The sequence below is a fragment of the Palaemon carinicauda genome, chromosome 10 (assembly GCF_036898095.1).
Source record: "Palaemon carinicauda isolate YSFRI2023 chromosome 10, ASM3689809v2, whole genome shotgun sequence".
In the NCBI taxonomy this organism is placed as follows: domain Eukaryota; kingdom Metazoa; phylum Arthropoda; class Malacostraca; order Decapoda; family Palaemonidae; genus Palaemon; species Palaemon carinicauda.
The window spans coordinates 80976309-80994745 of NC_090734.1; the positions used below are offsets into that span (position 1 = coordinate 80976309).

The 18437-nt window shown below is 40.7% G+C and overlaps 1 pseudogene; it reads right to left on the minus strand.

Moving 5' to 3' along the window:
• Positions 1–1245: 1245 nt before the first annotated feature.
• LOC137648080 (uncharacterized) lies at positions 1246–5579 on the minus strand (annotated as a pseudogene).
• Positions 5580–18437: the final 12858 nt, after the last annotated feature.

Below are 18437 nucleotides of genomic sequence, written 5' to 3' on the forward strand. Positions count from 1 at the left end.
ATCAACATCAATGAAATAAAAATCTATCATTCATCCATATACTCACATGACCAATGAAGTATATTAGCATACAAAATGCAACATATTGTTTATAAAAACAATACATACTTACATACGGTACTTTCTACTGTGGCAAAAATTTCAAGGGTAGGGAGGGGGGGGCATGGGACCTATGCTTAATGCAGAAGGGGGGCGCAAGGCAAAAAATTTTAAGAACCACTGCTGTAAGCTAAGGATGGAGAATGTTTTAGAGAGGTTATAAGTCTTAACCGCTGATGACTCAGCAGCCATTGCCTGCCCCTTCGGGGTCCTAGCTTGGGTGGAGAAGGGGTCTCTAGAATCGGTTTTTTCTCATCCCTTATTTATTTCCTTATTTCCTTTCCTCACTGAACTATTTTTCCCTGTTGGAGCCCTTGGGCTTATAGCATCTTGCTTTTCCAATTAGGGTTGTAGCTTGGCTAATAATAATAATAATAATAATAATAAAAGGAAGGGAACCATGCGCTTTACCCCGCTCTTTAATCCGGGTTTGGGGCTGGTAAGAATTCATAAACTCAGTTTGTAGTACCAATAAACCCACTGGTAAAATAAATCGTTTTTATAAAGGTTACGAAAATACGAGTTTATGAATACATATTTTAATGTTAAGGTTAAGAATCACACAAAAATCAATCATATAAATTATAAATTTCTTTATTATGTAATGTATTTTTTTATGTAGTTCAAAACGTTGATTTTATAATGATAGGAATACATAATTTAATGTTAACTTAAGATTGGGAAATACAAAATTCAATCATATAAATTACAACAATTTTCATTATGTGGTGTATTTTAATCCACTTAGTAAACTGAATTATTATTAAATACCTGAAGACTTACGATTATAGAGAATTTAGAGAACTTGTTCACTCTGGAATGTAGACAAAACCTGAAAATCAAAGAGAAATAATTATACTTTCAAGTTAACAGTAGATTGAAATTTCTATTGAACTTATAATCATTGTATGAAATTTCGGTTAACTCGGTATTGGGTAACAACTAAAAGGCTACTTTCAATATATCAGAAAAATCTTACCTTTTATCCCTTGTCGAAAAATAATTCCAAGAGATGTTGAAGCAATTTTAGATAACTGGAACACTGAATACATTCTTTGGAATAATTATCACAGCTCAATTCTATTATCCGCTAGATGTCTACTAAATTACAAAAATATGTACATTCATATTTATTGGTAGTCATTATTAATTGGAAGACTGCTGCTGGCTGGTGGAATTGTAATTACTGCAAAAGGTACGGGAGGAGACCCCGTCCCCCTTCTAAGTGGACTGCTTCACCCTCTTCTCCTCCCACTTGTGAGCACCTTCCTCGTGGCTCTCATGTTCCGACCTGGCCTCAGTCGTCATCTTCCGGACGCTGTCTGCTGGAGCAACACCTCCTGCCCTCTTAGGGCACTGGACTGTGAGGATCCCGTCGGAGGATATAGCTGAAGCTATGGTGCTGACGTTGAAGGAATCGGGCAGAAGGAAGCGGTGAGAGAAGGTCAACGAGTTCGAGGACTTGGCTTCGCTCTTTTCCACTTTGCCTTTGATCACAAGTTCTTTTCCTTCCACTCGCACAGTGATGTCCCCGTCAAGGAAGTCCTTGGCATCAACAGCTGCCTGGCATTCAATAAGGGTCAGAGGTGAGCTACCATTGGTACAAAATAGTGATAGAGAAGGGACATCCAAAATGGGTGAGAGGTGAGCTCAATTGGTAAAAAATAATGACAGAGAAAGGATGTCAAAATGGTAAACTAAGACTACTATTATTTCCAAATTCAGCAACATACGACAATCTGTGGAGTCCACTAACCCTAAAGGATTCACTGTCTTCTTGGGCATACAGAGCTTGATTCTCAACTTTCAGGTCACTTTGACGAAGACTTCTGTAGGCTGTTATGCAGTCTGTGTTGTTCACAAACCACCTAGACTTGATGAGTACATCTTTAACTGCTTCCTGGAAGTTCTTCTGGTAGCCTTGGAAGAAAGCATCATCAAGGAAGAGACCTTTTTTGGAAATAGAGAGGTAGTGAGTGTCTAATGGCGTGCATGCAAGGCTGCCTGAAAGTTGACTATTAGTGGTAGTTTTCTTATCAGTGCTAGAAGCCTGGGCTCTCTGATGAGCAAACTGAAACTTGTCACCCTGCTTGATGGCCGAATTATCTTCATTGCTTTCCTTAAGTGCCTTTACTTGGTTGTTGGAAGTGTGTGCGTTAACATGCCCAGATGATCCTACCACATTAACTGGAATAACGCAGTCCGTTTGGTGAGTTATTGCTTGTGCCGTGGTGTTGTTTGAGGAGACTTCTACATTAACTGGAATTACACGATCTATGACTGATTGGTCTTTCCCTGTCTGCTGTTGAATTCTTACATCTCGTTTTTCTTCTTGGCACTTTCTTTTCAGCTCGGCTTGGGCATCTAGACTTTGCTGTCTAGCATGCTCAGACGTTCCTTCTACATTCACCGGAATAATATGTTCTTTATTGGCCTGACTTTTTCGCATTATCTGCTCTGTACTTTTGAAATTTCTTTCAGCGTTTGTTCTCTGTACCTCTCTGTCTTCAACATTGATAGGAATAATATGCTCGCCAGAAACCATGTCACTACCTGATGAGACACAAGTCTTGGAAGAAAGTTGGCTTTCTTGTGTCTTCTTGATGTCTCTATCCTTGACTTCTGTTCCTTCTATACTCATTGGGACGATAACTTCTTTCAATTGAACAGATGAAGGCTGCAAATGAAGAGAGCTCGCGTTATGATTTTGAACTGAAAACCTCTGAAAAATAAGTATAATTTTAGCAGTATATAGATTGAACAAAGTAAAATGTCAAGTAATACCTGCTTAGGAGCAGTGATTGTAAGTACTCCATCTTAAGATATTACTGAAGAGACAGATTCAAGCTTGATATTTCCTGGCATAGTGAAACGTTGCAAAAAACGTTTTAAAGATTTTGATCCTTCTCCTTCCTTCCCTATGTGACCTTCTACCACAATCTCTCTGTCGTTTATGGCCTTCACTGTAACTTCACCACCATTCGTAAAGTCCTGAACGTCCAGTACAAACTGAAAGAAGAGAAATTGATAGTATGGTAAATTTTTGGGTTAAGTATTGAAACAAAGCTTGAGGGAATAGAGATGAGAATGCTAGGGTGGATTATGGGAATATCACTGCTTCAAATATTGGAAAATTATGAAATAACAAGAATGGCAGGCATAGTAAAGATTAAAGAGCTGATAAGAGTGTCATGACTGAGATGGTATGGACATGTGTTAAGGATTGATGATGGGGAGGAAGTGGGAAGGGCTTGGGCCGAACTTGTTAGGGAATGAACATTGAGAGGTAGGTAGAGAACTAGATGGTGAGATAAAGTGAAGGATGATCAGGAGAGAAATTTGGTGGAAGAAGATGCTTTTGATAAAATGTATTGGAGAACGTGCGTCAGGCAACCGACCCCTTAATGTAGGGATAACGGTGGGAAAGAATGTGGTCTCACTTTCTGGAATGATGTTTGTGATAAATACTAGGATCTAAAGAAAATCTTACCTTATGGTTTGCTTCATCTTCTGTCTTCTTAACAGCTAGGGTCTCTTCTTTTAGGTTTTGTAGCCGAAGTTTTCTGTAGGCAGACAAGTTATCTTCAATGAGCATAGAAGTTGTTGCTCCCCACCTGGAGAGAACTTTTTGGACTGCAGACTGGAAATCATTGTGGACACTTCTGAAAAACGAGTCACTGAAGAAAGGTCCTCTAAAAGAAACTGGAAGGATGCTGAAACCAGACGTAACGGGAACTTCATAACAATTCTTATTCTTGTTCTCAACCTGCAAGACATTTGTCTTCACTGCAATGTCCTTGTGTTCTTGAGAGCTCTTCTCTTTACTCTCTTCCTGTTTTTCTTGTTCTATCGTGATATATTTTGTTTGTGATGCTTCTTGCTGAACTGGGATAATTTTCTCAGTCCCTGAAGATGTGTTGAACTTTTCTGGTACTGTCGCTTCTTCTGTCAGAGTAGATTTGGTTTCTGATGCCGTGTGCTAAGACCCAATCTTCTTGTTGCAACCTCTGCAGTAATAAACGACGTCCTTTTTATCTTTATCTGTGCTTGAACTGGCATTGCTGCTAGATGAGGTAGTGCCCTCAATTTCCACTGGGATGTGTCTGGTTACCGGAGTTTTGTCATTTGCCTTCTGGAACCAAAAAAGAAAGGTTAATCAGCAGGGTGTCAGACTAAGTTTCTGTAAGTAGATTATTCTGTGCATGTAAGATCTAGAGGACCTTGGGATTATCTCTCAACAGTTGTCGACTCTTTCATCCCCAAAAACTAACAAGAATTTATTCTTCTTTTCCCAGGTATAAATATTCGGGTCAGTTTGTCTTTGATCGTTAAAATTTGTCATTAGTTTTCTTTATTCTGAAGAATTTATAACTTTATATCTAATAAGTGATTTGGATGTAAACTCTTACAAAGTCTTCTATTTTTAAACCAGCATAATAAATCAATTTAAATGTTCATCAACTTGACGATACAGAATTCAAAAATTAAACAGCTAACCTCTTCTTCTAATAAGTATAAAAAAAAAAGTGTTTAGATGAAAAAAGGAGTAAATTTGATAAAGGAAGACAAAAAGGCTTACCAATTTCGGTGCTTCGATTGTCAGCACCCCTCGGAGGAGAGCACTGAGGTGATCCCATTCATGTTGATGTTACTTGGGAACGTGAACCTCCTGTAGAATCTATTGGAGGGAAAGGATCCTTCGACAGGTTTGGGACTCCCGTGACCTTCAACGACCAACTCTTTATCTCCTAAGAGCTTCACCTTGATGTCACCATCTGTGAAGTCTTGGACATCAACTACAACCTGAGAGAGGAGAGAGATTATTATTATTATTATTATTATTATTATTATTATTATTATTATTATTAAAGACTTGGAAGTGTTACAACAAAAATAGCTCGTGTAAAAAAATTAAGAAAGAAAAGAAATAGCTAATTTGATATAATCAGTGACAAATAAATTTCAGTAATTATGAAATGAATTGATAAGCCAAAAATATACGTGAAATAATAGATTACGCTCTATATATATTTTGCACAGCAAATTGTATAGTTTTATACCTTAATTAATCTATGTCATACTGATACTAATTTTAATTTCTTTATTTACCTTATGAGTTTTGCTGTCGGACACGAAAGTAGATGCCTGTCTGTCCTCTTGATTGCTTTTGGATTTCAGCTGTCTGTAGAGGTTGAAGCTGCTGTCTAGAGACTGGCTGTTAGCCATCCATTCCTCCGTTAGCTTGTTCATTTCCTTCCACTTGGCCAGTATCTCCTGAATGGCCAAGTGGAAGTTGGCCCGGACGTTTTCGAAGAACGAGTCTTGGAGGAAATGTCCCCTTCGAGAAATAGGAAGCCACAATTCACCGCAGTCTCTTGCAATTGCTCTGCACTGGCAGATGCTGGGAGCCATGTTGAAGGCTGAGTTCTGGCTTACGAAGGAGCTGATTGCTTCGATGGAGGCCATTTTGATTAATATAAAAGATTTAAGGAAAGGAAACTGGACGCAAAACTAACAAGGTGTTCTTGAAAATGGGCGCAAAACTGAGGTGTTCATGAGGTTGGACGCAAAACTGAGAAGTTTGTTCTTGAAAGTGGACGCAAAACTGAGGTGTTCTTGAAAGTGGACGCAAAACTGAGGTGTTCTTGGAAGTGGACGCAAAACTGAGACGGTGTTCTTGAGGCTGGACGCAAACCTGACAAAGGTGTTCTTGAGTGAAGTTCAGCAGCGTGCTACTATCTCGTGCAACAAGTAGTTGCTTACTGGCGAACGAGTCGACACTCGACAGTCTACTTAGTTATATACCGGTCGAGTCGGTTCGACTCGTCAACTCTTTCGAGAGGCAGCCAATGCGTCGCCGTTCCACGTTTGTTTCTCCACGACTAGGCTGATGCTATTCCTGTCTGGCTCGCGCAATGTTGACGAATTATTATTAAGGATGTGATTGTGGAGAATTTTTATGTGAATGGTTGAGTGGGAACTTAGTCCAGGAAAGTCTCCCTACGGCAATTACCCAAAGCTCAACAGGGGAGGATAATGAGCACTTACTCTCGGGACACAAACGCCCTGCTAATACTTTACTGTCATAGTTCACTAACCTTTCACTCTTAAATACAAAAGGAGGCAATTTTACTGTCCAGAGGCCGGAGAACTCCACACGTTAATTTGGAAATAATTTATGGCCTACTCTAGCTTTGTCAGGGCTAGAGTCATCTCACTCTAAGGCTCTGTTTCGACTCCGTCCCAGTGACCCCAGTGAGATGCTGTACAGTTATCTTACGTTAATGCAATTAGAGACAATAAAAAAAGGGGAACAGTGGAGTATAAAAGTATAAAGTAAAGTTAAATGGGGATCTTCACCTTCAAAGCACTAAGTAAAAGAGCGTACACTCGCTGATACCAACTTACCTCTGTCTAGAGTGGGTTACTCTCAACACCTTGGGTACTTCTGACCCGTCCCATAGTATAAGTGGGTAAAATTCATGTAATGCGGGTTAAGGATACCAAAATGTGTAATCTATTCCAAATGATTTATTACAGAAAAAAAGGATGATTTTAACACAAAATTAAAAATTGGAAAAAATATCAGTAACTCAATTATAAGTTTTACATATGATAAAATGAATAAGTGAATTTACAACACAAAAACTTGAAAACGTTAAACGGAATTATCTCGTGGATTAAACCACAAACAGAATAAATAAGAGTCAAAAAATTCTGATCAACAATTTGTGCGGTAGGATGCTGTGAGGTCCCAACATGTGGTCAGTGACCTCAAGCAATTACCAAGATCAAAAAAATATGAATACATTAATTTCGATGCACGCAGCCCGAAAGATGTAATGCCAAAATAATACCTAAACTTAACTTATGAGAAATTGAAACTTATCTAAAGGGGGAATGGCCATTAGTTGAACTCACAAGATTTTTTTTTTCTGTTGTGGGCGCCCGTGTCCTAAATGTGGCGGTCTTCAGTTTGCTCACTAGGCCTACAGCACTTAATTTGCAGAGTCAACGGCCCCCTCCAAGTTCTCCAACTAGCCCCCAAGACTGGAACCGATGTGCTGTAGAATTAGCAGCTATGCACTAACACTGGTCATCTGCTTGACCTCTACGTATTCTAGGTTAGTTATTGTGTAAGGGGACAGGCTAATGATGGAGAGTGGGAGCACGAGGTTGACATTGGAGCCTGACTGAGCAGCTCCGTTTCGTACCGTGGCCTGTATGTTTGTGAGGTCGAGTTCAGGTCAGCTGCATCCTCCTTCCTTCCCAAAAAAAAGCGTATCTTGGTGCGTAGGCCTACAGTCTTGAGGTGCCAACTCTCATTTAGGACAGGCTCAAAAACCTTGTGCCTTGTGAATTTCAAGCAACACACTTATTTAGAATACAAGGAGAAATCTTGCAACTCCAGGGGGCAAAGATAATCCTAATTCTAAACAACTGGCATACAGAATAAAATGAAACTAAAAGGTAATTTAGCAAGTCGGGCTTCCGTGTGTGGACAACCATACCTCCTAGACTAGCAGACTTGAGTTGTAATTAAGAGATTTAAAATACTGTACCTAAATACTTACGGTAGAATAATGTATACATAAAACACAAAAATATTAATCTTGGGACACTCGCTTAAGAAAGACACATTACTCACATTTTTCCCTGCCGTGACGTCACGAACAATAACAAAGTCTACGTATAAACTATGAAGAAGAAGAGTAGTGAAGAAAATTCTTCACAGTGATTGCTTCATTGGTGTTCATGCGCTCCTTGCTAATCTTTTGTTTTATGGTTCGGTCTGTCATTTGTTTCTAAGAATATCAGTAATCCTTTTTTTACAAGGACCAATGAGAGACAGATAAGGAAATAAGGAGTATGAGGTATTTTCCAAGTATTTTCTCACATTACGTCATTTGATAATCTATGATAGAACATACAGGCTAATTTTGGATAACGGTAAAAAGCTATAAGTGCTTGGTGTTACACCTACATATAGTATACCATAGAAAAGAGAATAATAATAATAACATATATATATATATATATATATATATATATATATATATATATATATATATATATATATTGTATGTATTTATATATATCTAACAAATGTACATATCTATCTATCTATCTATCTATCTATATATATATATATATATATATATATATATATATATATATATATATATATATATAGATAGATAGATAGATAGATAGATAGATAGATAGATAGCTGTTTGTAGTCCACATACAAAGGTTCGACGTGCTGCAAATGAGCCTTCTTAGTGATTGTATGAAGCGACCATCGCAAGGGAACTTTTACTGTTTATGGGATTCATCCATGATTCGTAAATTAAGGACTGAATGTGGCATTGACTATTATGTTATTTTTCTCTGAATCCTCATTATGCCACGGGATTCTCTCTCTCTCTCTCTCTCTCTCTCTCTCTCTCTCTCTCTCTCTCTCTCTCTCTCTCTCTCTCTCTGTATGCATATATTATATTTTATGTAATTTCGTGTTTGCTTTCAGTATTAAATTCGACTGGTACAAGAACGCTTATTATTATTATTATCATTATTATTATTATTATTATTATTATTATTATTACATGCTGTCGGGAATTTCGACCTGATCAATCGAAGTTCCCGCCATTTGACTCCGCCTACGATTACGTCAAATTGGAGGGAGAGGAGAGAACTCGCGGGCGAATGAATGTCGTTCAAGACGAGAATGTTTAGAACCAAAAAGAGAAACCGCCTGGTAGGGGAGGCGCTGAGACTAAAGAAATCAATCACTTTTAATTTGAGATTAAGAAAAATAACGTCATTCTATTGTAACATGATAAATAAATCCAATCTAGAAATTTAGGTTCAGGAAAAATTGCGCGAGAAAGGTGACGTCGGAGGTTGTAGAAGCTTGCTCTGTCTCTTTGATCCGACGTCCCCAACCACAGTAAGTTCTTACAATTGTTCTCTCTCCCCACCCTAGTGTACCCAGGTCGGTTTCCATGTAGGTCTTGATAGAGTTATTGTAAAGTTTGTATCTGTTAATATTTTATCGATCCTTGTGCCAGGGGATCAGTGTTATTGTGTAAAGTACGTCTAAAGGTCTCGGTAAGGGGTTTATCGAGATAATTTTATAAATGTTCAATTAATTTTGCTAATATCTTGAGTCCAAAGTGGACATAGTTTTTTTTCGGTCATGCACATGTTCTTGTATGTCAAGTAAAGGTTAATTTTTCATGTTTCTCGTATTAGATTATTATTTTTATAATAAAATTTGTTAAAATATAGCCATATTCTATTTACTTCCCCCATGGTTTTGAGAGGTTAGTCCCTCAGACCTTGTGATCAGCCCAGTACATCGGGCTACTTAGTATAAACCGGTGAAATTTCGCCACATTTGGTCCTTCGAACCGGATCACAAGTGCTTCCCAGAGCCGGACGGGACTAATTAGAGTATGAGCTTTTGAGGGTGGGAGAGAAGTAACAATTAAAGGTTCGTCTACGTCCCGATGTGCGATCGCCCACGTGGGTCAGTTTCTTTGAGTCCCTTCTTAACGTAAAATTGCCTTTCTTTCCTTGCCTTGCCAAACCCCCCCAAACGTAAAGTAAAGTTAATTAAGATGGCTGTGTCCACGATCGTTCATATCGAGGCGTCGATGGGCCTAGTGGAAGACTTACTAAGCGAAACGCAAAGGGCGCTGATAGAGACCTACTCTGAGTCCATTTACCAGAATTTGGTAACGGAGTTGCAGGCAGAGGTCCGACAGCTTAAAGAGCTATACAAGAGCCAGCGCGTTAAGCTAGAATCTAGTATCGAAGCCCGAATTAGGCATATGTTAGGTGTAGCGACACATGTTTCCACCCTATTGTATAATAGAATAGATAAAGTGAAAGGCCCTTCAATGGGGAATGTTGCCCTCCCCAGGTTGAAGCCGCTGCCTCTCCCCACGTTTGAAGGGGAAGTGCAAGAGTACGCATCGTACCGTGAACTATTCACAATCCACGTGGATAGAAGAGCTGATTTAGACGAAGTGTCTAAATTCACATATTTATTGGGGACGTTGGGCAAAGAGCCGCTTAGGATCATCAAATCTCTAAGTGTAACCGCCGCGAACTATAGTGTAGCATTAGACCTATTAGATAAGCAATATGGCAACGTGCACCAGACACTCGTGATTCTGCACCGTAAATTAGCCAACATCTTTGTGCCGTCTCTAAACCCAGTAGAACTCAAAAGGTTCCGTTTTGAGTTGACGATCATTATTGAACAAATCAAAAGACTGAGTACCAATGACTTAGGCCAGGGCATGGTCATGAGCCTCATTAATCAAAAACTTTCAGAGGGAAAGCTCTACCGCAAAGTGGTAGAGCATTTGAGAAAATGCGACTACACGTTGGACGAGTTTTTCGAGGCAATCGATTTTATTGTGAGAATGCTAGAAGACGATGCGTTGCAGAGAGGCGACAGTCTTGAGAGTGACAAAAGACCAGACAGTAGTGTAAGACCAAAAACCCATCCCATCCACAATAATTCCTGCCCATTTTGTAACGAACGGCATCCGCCTCACGGATGTCGCCAAGTGACTGACGTAGCTGCTGGACGTCGCATTTTGCTAAAAAGGGGTCTTTGTTTTAATTGCACGAAATCAGGGCATCGTAGCGATAAATGTCCCGTTTCAAATTCCTGTAGAAACTGTAATGCTAAGCACCACACTGCAATTTGCGATGCGGGTAGACCGCAATCAATCCCTAATCATAGTAGTAATAGTCAATCAACAACGTCCCGCCCCGTAGTAAATGCGACGCCTGCGCAGAACGAAACTGCCCCCCGTCCATCCAAAGTTAAAGTAGAATCTAAACCATGCACAAGCGCAAAGATCGCGCACAGGTCTGATGTGGACCTCCCATGCCCTATCTTGCCAACAGCCATAGCAGGTATTCAACAAAAGCAAGGTAGTAAGGGAGTCCGCCTATTTCTCGACTCAGGAAGCCAGAGGAGCTTCATCTCAGCAAAAATTGCCCGTCAATTAGGCCTACCGGTGGTAGGAAGAGTATCCTTGAATATAGCTCCGTTTGGTTCTGAGGAAATAAGCGGACAATACGATGTAGTAAGTTGCAGGGTTGAAATGGGGAAAAGAATCGTGCGTATGAAGTTGGTGGCACACGAACACGTGGATGTCCCGATACATAACGTGGGTTATGTAAAGGTCAGACAGCATCTGTTGACCAAGGGAGTCACGTTAGCCGATCCAGCAAACCAATCAGATACCATGAAGAACGTTCACATTTTAGTTGGGGCTGATTATTTTAGCTATTTTATTATAGGTGTTGAAAAAGTAGATGGGATAAATCTCTTCTTGACGCATAATGGTATGTCCCCGTACGGGAAGGTGCCACAGTGGCTGTTCCAAGGGGAAAAAGTCGAACAAGTAAGAACGTTGAGAGTGTGCAGAATCACGGACGAGCCATATCTGTATGATGTAGACGAGTGGTGGCGATTAGACCGTGTTGGCATCGCTCCGTCTGAGCAATACACTGTTCGCGAGGCCAAGGCCGTGCGAAAGGTATCGCAAAGCGTTGTAAGGAAACCTGAGGGATATCAGGTTAGCCTACCATTCGGGTCGGATGCTAGGCCAGAAACAAATTATCGTAACGCTGTGGCGCAGTTAGAGTCGTTGCAGACTAAATTCAGAAAGGATAAGAAATATTTTGAACAATATCAGGGAGTAATAGATAAATATATCGAAGCAGGTTTTATATCAGAGGTGAAAAATCCCATAGTGGAAGGTTATTACATGCCACACTTTGGTGTTAAGAAAGACAGCCGTACCACCCCCCTTAGAATCGTGTTCAATGCCTCGGCAAAGTCAAAGGGTTGCAAGTCATTGAATGAATGTCTCTTACCTGGGCCCAATTTGGTAGAGGTAGCATATAGTTTAATTATAAGGTTTAGGTTGAACCGATATGCCATGTTAGCCGACATAAGTAAAGCATTCCATCGTGTTTTGTTAGATCCTCGTGATGCCAAATACACACGATTTCTGTGGCGCGAGGCAGCTGGTCGAGCGCTTACCTTCGCCTTTAGAGTCGTGGTGTTCGGGATCACAGCTAGTCCATTTTTGCTACAACAGATATTAAATTGTCATTTTAAAGAGGAAGGCCACCCAGATTTAGTAAAATCTTTTTATGTCGATAACTATCTGGCCACGTTTGAGGATTTAGAACATATGAGGCAAGAGCATGAGTCTGTTAATAACATCTTAAAAGGGGCGGGTATGCCCTTAGAAGGGTGGGCAAGCAATCACTTGGCCTTCGATAGCGAGAAACAGTGGAGTGAGCCTGTGAGTGTGAACGTGCTCGGGCTGCGATGGGCCCGGGACGTGGACAGATTGTGTGTGAAAGAAAGTAAAAGGATCTGTGAATTGGGGAGGGATGGGTGCCTACGAAGCGTAGGGTACTTTCCCTATTAGTCTCCATTTATGATCCGATAGGTTTGATAAGCCCATTATTTGTAAGGGGAAAACTTTTCCTTCAACAACTATGGGAGGATAATGTAGGTTGGGATGATGTGTTAGGAGAAGAAAGGGCTAAACAGGCAAGTGAATTGTTGAATGATTTGAAAGTGGTGAGCGACATCACCTTTCAAAGATCGATAGGAAGAAGGGGCTTAGAACTTCATGTGTTCACCGATGCCAGCAGTAAGGCATATGGAGCAGTAGCATATACCAGGGACGATTGCAATCGGGTAAGTTTGGTTACCAGTAAAACCAGGATCACTCCGAAAGGGATGAGCAAACTGACGATCCCTAAGTTAGAGCTACTGGCCTTGTTGTTAAGCAGCAGACTAGCAAGAACACTCAAGGAACTGATCGAGCCACAGGAAATAGTAATGTGGACCGACAGTAAGGTAACGTTGGCATGGGTAGCATCTCCCGATGCCAGGTCTAATAAAAATGTGTTTGTTTCTAACAGAGTGGCGGAGATTATTTTTATTCAGCAGGTTTGTAGTTTCAGTCTGAACCATGTCCCTAGTCATCAGAACCCTGCCGATATCCTATCCCGAGGTGCAACGGCTCAACAATTGCAAGCTAACTCCCTGTGGAGGAACGGTCCAGAATTCCTCAGGACCACGGGAAAGCCTGTTCCTTACAAGGAGGAGGATCCACTACATCAAACTCACGTAGTAGCGGCGGTACAGGAGTTAAGGGAGGAGATGTGTCCTACCCCCCCAGGCGAGATTTGAGACATCCTGAAAAGGGAAGTAGGGTTCCAATTTTTGTTGAGAGTAGCCAGACTAATTTTAAAGTTTGCTAAGATAGAACGGCATCCGTTCAGTATTGTTGTCCAATTAGAGCAAAAACATTATTTGCCTACTGTTTATGCCTACTTAGAGGGCGGAGTCAGACCCCCTCGTGAAATTGCTAATTTTGTCAGACAATTGAATTTAGTTTTAGTAGATAATCTCATCTGCACCAGGGGACGAGTGTCCCATATAGGAGAAACTGATCAGTTAATTCTCTTGCCAGCCAAAGGGCATTTAGTTAGGATGTATTTAAATTATTTACATCAGTTACATTTGCATTGTGGGGTGAATACTCTAATAGGTATCTTTCGACAGAAATGTTGGGTGGTGGGTCTACGTTCCATTGCGAAGCGAACCATGCGGCAATGCCCTGAATGCAAGCTAGCCTTCCAGCCTCTAACGAGACAGCCACCACCACCCCCCCTGCCAAAGGAAAGGATCACCCTCACAAAACCCTTCACAGCGGTCGGAGTGGACCACACAGCAGAAATTCAAACCGAAACTCGGCCAGGATATATACTTATCATAACCTGCATGGCTAGCAGAGCCATGTACCTTGACTTTTGTCCCTCTTTGGAAGCAGAAGAATTCGTGTTGGCACTAAGACGGTTTAGTGCCACCCATGGTGCCCCACAGCTCATCATGTCCGATAACCATCAAACCTTTAAGGCTGCCAGCCACCTCCTGCAGGGACTTTACGAAGAAGATGAAGTCCAGCAGTTCCTGAGGAAAACTGGCATAAAGTGGCGGTTTCAGACGCCCCGTGCACCTTGGAAAGGTGGGTTCTTCGAGCGTTTGATAGGAGTAACGAAACGGACCCTCCAGATAGCCCTCGGAAAGAAGTACCTGCCGGACGCCCACGTGCTAACCCTCGTGAAAGAAGCAGAAGCAGTGGTGAATAATCGGCCGCTTATGTACAGCGGTGACGAGCGCGAGGATGAAGTCCTCACACCCTCCCATTTGATAAGAGGACACCAAGTCCACCTCATGGCACCAATCTTACCGGACGACCATCTCAACGCAACCTTCACCTCTCGGAAGCTACGTGATCGTTACATAAGATTGACAGATTCACTCAAGGTGTTTAGAGAACGATGGAGAAGGGAATACTTGAGTGCCTTGAGAGCCCAGCACGACTGTCGGCCCGGGGAACCCTCCAAGCTGCACCCCAGAGACATCGTGCTAGTTAAGCAGGAGAATAAGAAAAGAGCGACATGGCCTCTGGGACGTGTCGTGGAGACGTATCCTGACGACGACGGAGTCGTACGTTCGGCTAAAGTGTTGTTTGAGGGTGTCGAGTCGCTGCGAGCTGTCAGCCACCTGGTTCCCCTAGAAATAGCCCCCTCTGAGGATGACGATGGAGGAGAAGACGACGACGGCGATGACGGAGAAGAGGGCGCGTACAGCTCGACAGCTGGAATGCCAGGGATAGCGGAGACGTCTGGGGACGACCAGGGTATGGCACCAGCTACGACAACTCAACAACCAGCCACAGGAACGGACGACAACGACGAGAAAGGTGAGAACTATGCAGTTAGTGAAAGAAGTGAAAATGAAACAGAATCAGAGCAGACGAACGCACAAGGACGTTCTGCACGCCCATTGAGAAGGGCTGCCGTGAAACAGCGAGAACTGATGGACTATCTGCTGAAAGGTGACGATATATAAAACGTAGCTGTAAACAATGAGTGAAAAAGGGGCGTGTCCTATCTGGAAGGTAGGGAGGGTGGAGTTTGTGAGGTGTGCATGAATCTGCGGAAGTTGGAAGTGCGTAGGAAGTGGAGAATGGGGACGGGATGGTCTCTCATGCGTACAGACCGAGCGTTGCACAGAACTAACCCCTCCCTCTTGTACTCCATTAAGTAATAGCCTGCATGTAGCAGCGCTATATAAGTCTCGATTATTGTGAGTTGAGACAGACTGAACTTGAATTCTTATGTATGCATTTCTGCCATTTCCTGATTGTCTTAGGCCCATTGCCTAATTGCCTTTGTATTTGAATTGTGTGCATTTCCATTGCCATTTTCTGATCGTTTTAGGCCCATTGCCTAATTGCCTTTGCATTTGAATTGTGTGCATTTCCATTGCCATTTTCTGATTGTCTTAGGCCCATTGCCTAATTGCCTTTGCACTTGAATTGTTATGTATGCATTTCTGCCATTTTCTGATTGTTTTAGGCCCATTGCCTAATTGCCTTTGCATTTGAATTGTGTGCATTTCCATTGCCATTTTCTGATTGTTTTAGGCCCATTGCCTAAATGCCTTTGCATTTGAATTGTAATGTATGCATTTCCATTGCCATTTTCTGTTTGTTTTAGGCCCATTGCCTACTTGCTTTGCCATTTGAATTTTGTAAAATGTGTGTGTACATTATCACTGATTTCTGCTGTTCCTTATGTGTATTATACACGAGTGCATTAGAATTGCTAGGCCCATTGCCTAATTTGAATTGTTGTATGACTATATGTTTATTATTGATTATGTTTATTGCCCCGGGGGAACATTGCTGTGTTGTATATTGTGCGTACTCTGTTCGAGTCGTTGCGGAGCGCTACGCAGCAAGCCTAACAGAGTCTCGGAGTAAGTCACTCCCCCACCCCGAGTCCAGCTCTATCCAATTGACCGACGTTTCATCGCTCCTTATTTTGGGGCGTGGAGGATGCCGGGAATTTCGACCTGATCAATCGAAGTTCCTGCCATTTGACTCCGCCTACGATTACGTTAAATTGGAGGGAGAGGAGAGAACTCGCGGGCGAATGAATGTCGTTCAAGACGAGAATGTTTAGAACCAAAAAGAGAAACCGCCTGGTAGGGGAGGCGCTGAGACTAAAGAAATCAATCACTTGTAATTTAAGATTAAGAAAAATAACGTCATTCTATTGTAACATGATAAAAAAAATCCAGTCTAGAAATTTAGGTTCAGGAAAAATTGCGCGAGAAAGGTGACGTCGGAGGTTGTAGAGGCTTGCTCTGTCTCTTTGATCCGACGTCCCCAACCACAGTAAGTTCTTACAATTGTTCTCTCTCCCCACCCTAGTGTACCCAGGTCGGTTTCCATGTAGGTCTTGATAGAGTTATTGTAAAGTTTGTATCTGTTAATATTTTATCGATCCTTGTGCCAGGGGATCAGTGTTATTGCGTAAAGTACGTCTAAAGGTCTCGGTAAGGGGTTTATCGAGATAATTTTATAAATGTTCAATTAATTTTGCTAATATCTTGAGTCCGAAGTGGACATAGTTTTTTTTCGGTCATGCACATGTTCTTGTATGTCAAGTAAAGGTTAATTTTTCATGTTTCTCGTATTAGATTATTATTTTTATAATAAAATTTGTTAAAATATAGCCATATTCTATTTACTTCCCCCATGGTTTTGAGAGGTTAGTCCCTCAGACCTTGTGATCAGCCCAGTACATCGGGCTACTTAGTATAAACCGGTGAAATTTCGCCACACATGCTAAGCTACAACCCTAATTGGAAAAGCAAGATGCTATAAGCCCAGTGGCCGCAACAGGGAAAATAGCCCTGTGCGGAAAGGAAACAATAATATATTTTATAAACAATGACATTTAAATAAATATTTCCTATATAAACTATGAAAACTTTAACAAAACAAGAGGAAGAGAAACGAAGTAGAATAGTGTGCCTGAGTGTACCCTCAAGCAAGAGAACTCTAACCCAAGACAGTGGAAGACCATGTTACAGAGGCTATGGCACTGTCCAAGACTAGAGAACAATGGGTTAAAGGGGTAGTGTTCAGGGTATTAGATCTTGAATCAAAGGAGGAATGCTACAGCAGTGTATGTGTGTGTGTGTTTGTGTGTAAGCATGTGTGTATGTTTGTATGGAGACCACGAAATGAAAAGGAAACTCTTTTCATTTACTTTTTATGGCCTTACGACATATTTATGCTCATCACTTGTCAGCTTTCGTGATTTTTACTCACACACACAAGCATATATATATATAAATATATATATATATATATATATATATATATATATATATATATATATATATATATATATATATATATATATATTTATATATATATATATATATATATATATTTATATATATATATATATATATATATATATATATATATATATATTTTATATATATAGATATATATATATATATATATATATATATATATATCATATATGTGTGTGTGGGTATATATATATATATATATATATATATATATATATATATATATATATATATATATATATATATATATATATATATTATATATATAGATATATATATATATATACATATATATTATATGTTTGTGTGTGGGTATATATATATATATATATATATATATATATATATATATATATATATATATATTGGTGCGGGAAGGGTTCTCATATCAAGATTTTATAAAGGAATGGCCAGTCCCCCGCCGTCTTTCCCTCGACCATATCAGATCCTAGTGTCATTTTACAGCTGTTCGAACTGATGGATGGTAGCCTAGATTGTGTTCAACCCACATCCTAGCTATGAGATACAGCACATGCATGGGTGGATTAGAGCTCTTAATGTGCTTATTGTCTTGTTAATTTCAATAAATTATTATAAAATCAGTGAAATTTACGATGATCCTCAAGGAAATTAGATCAAGATTAATTGATCGTTTGTAAAGACTGAGACCAACATTTATAGGCCGCTCATGAATGACGGAGGCAAGGGACAATGTCATTGCCCTAGCAAGCAAGACAATGCCCTAGAGACTGACCATATATACATTTGATCAGCGCCCAAACCCCTTCACCATCCAAGCTAGGACCAGGGAGAGCCAGGCAAAGGCTGTAGAGGACTCAGTTTTCCTAGTGTTGATCTGTTCTGTCTGCCTGCTAAAGTCAGAAGACGCCTCTTGAAGATGAGGAATGACATGGGGAACTTCCTTCGTGGTAGCTTCCATCTTTATTGGCACTTTCACTCCATCTTGCTGAGCTGTTTTTGTCTCTGGTGCCGTGTGCCATGATCCTCCTATCTTCTTCTTGCAGCCTTTGCAATAATA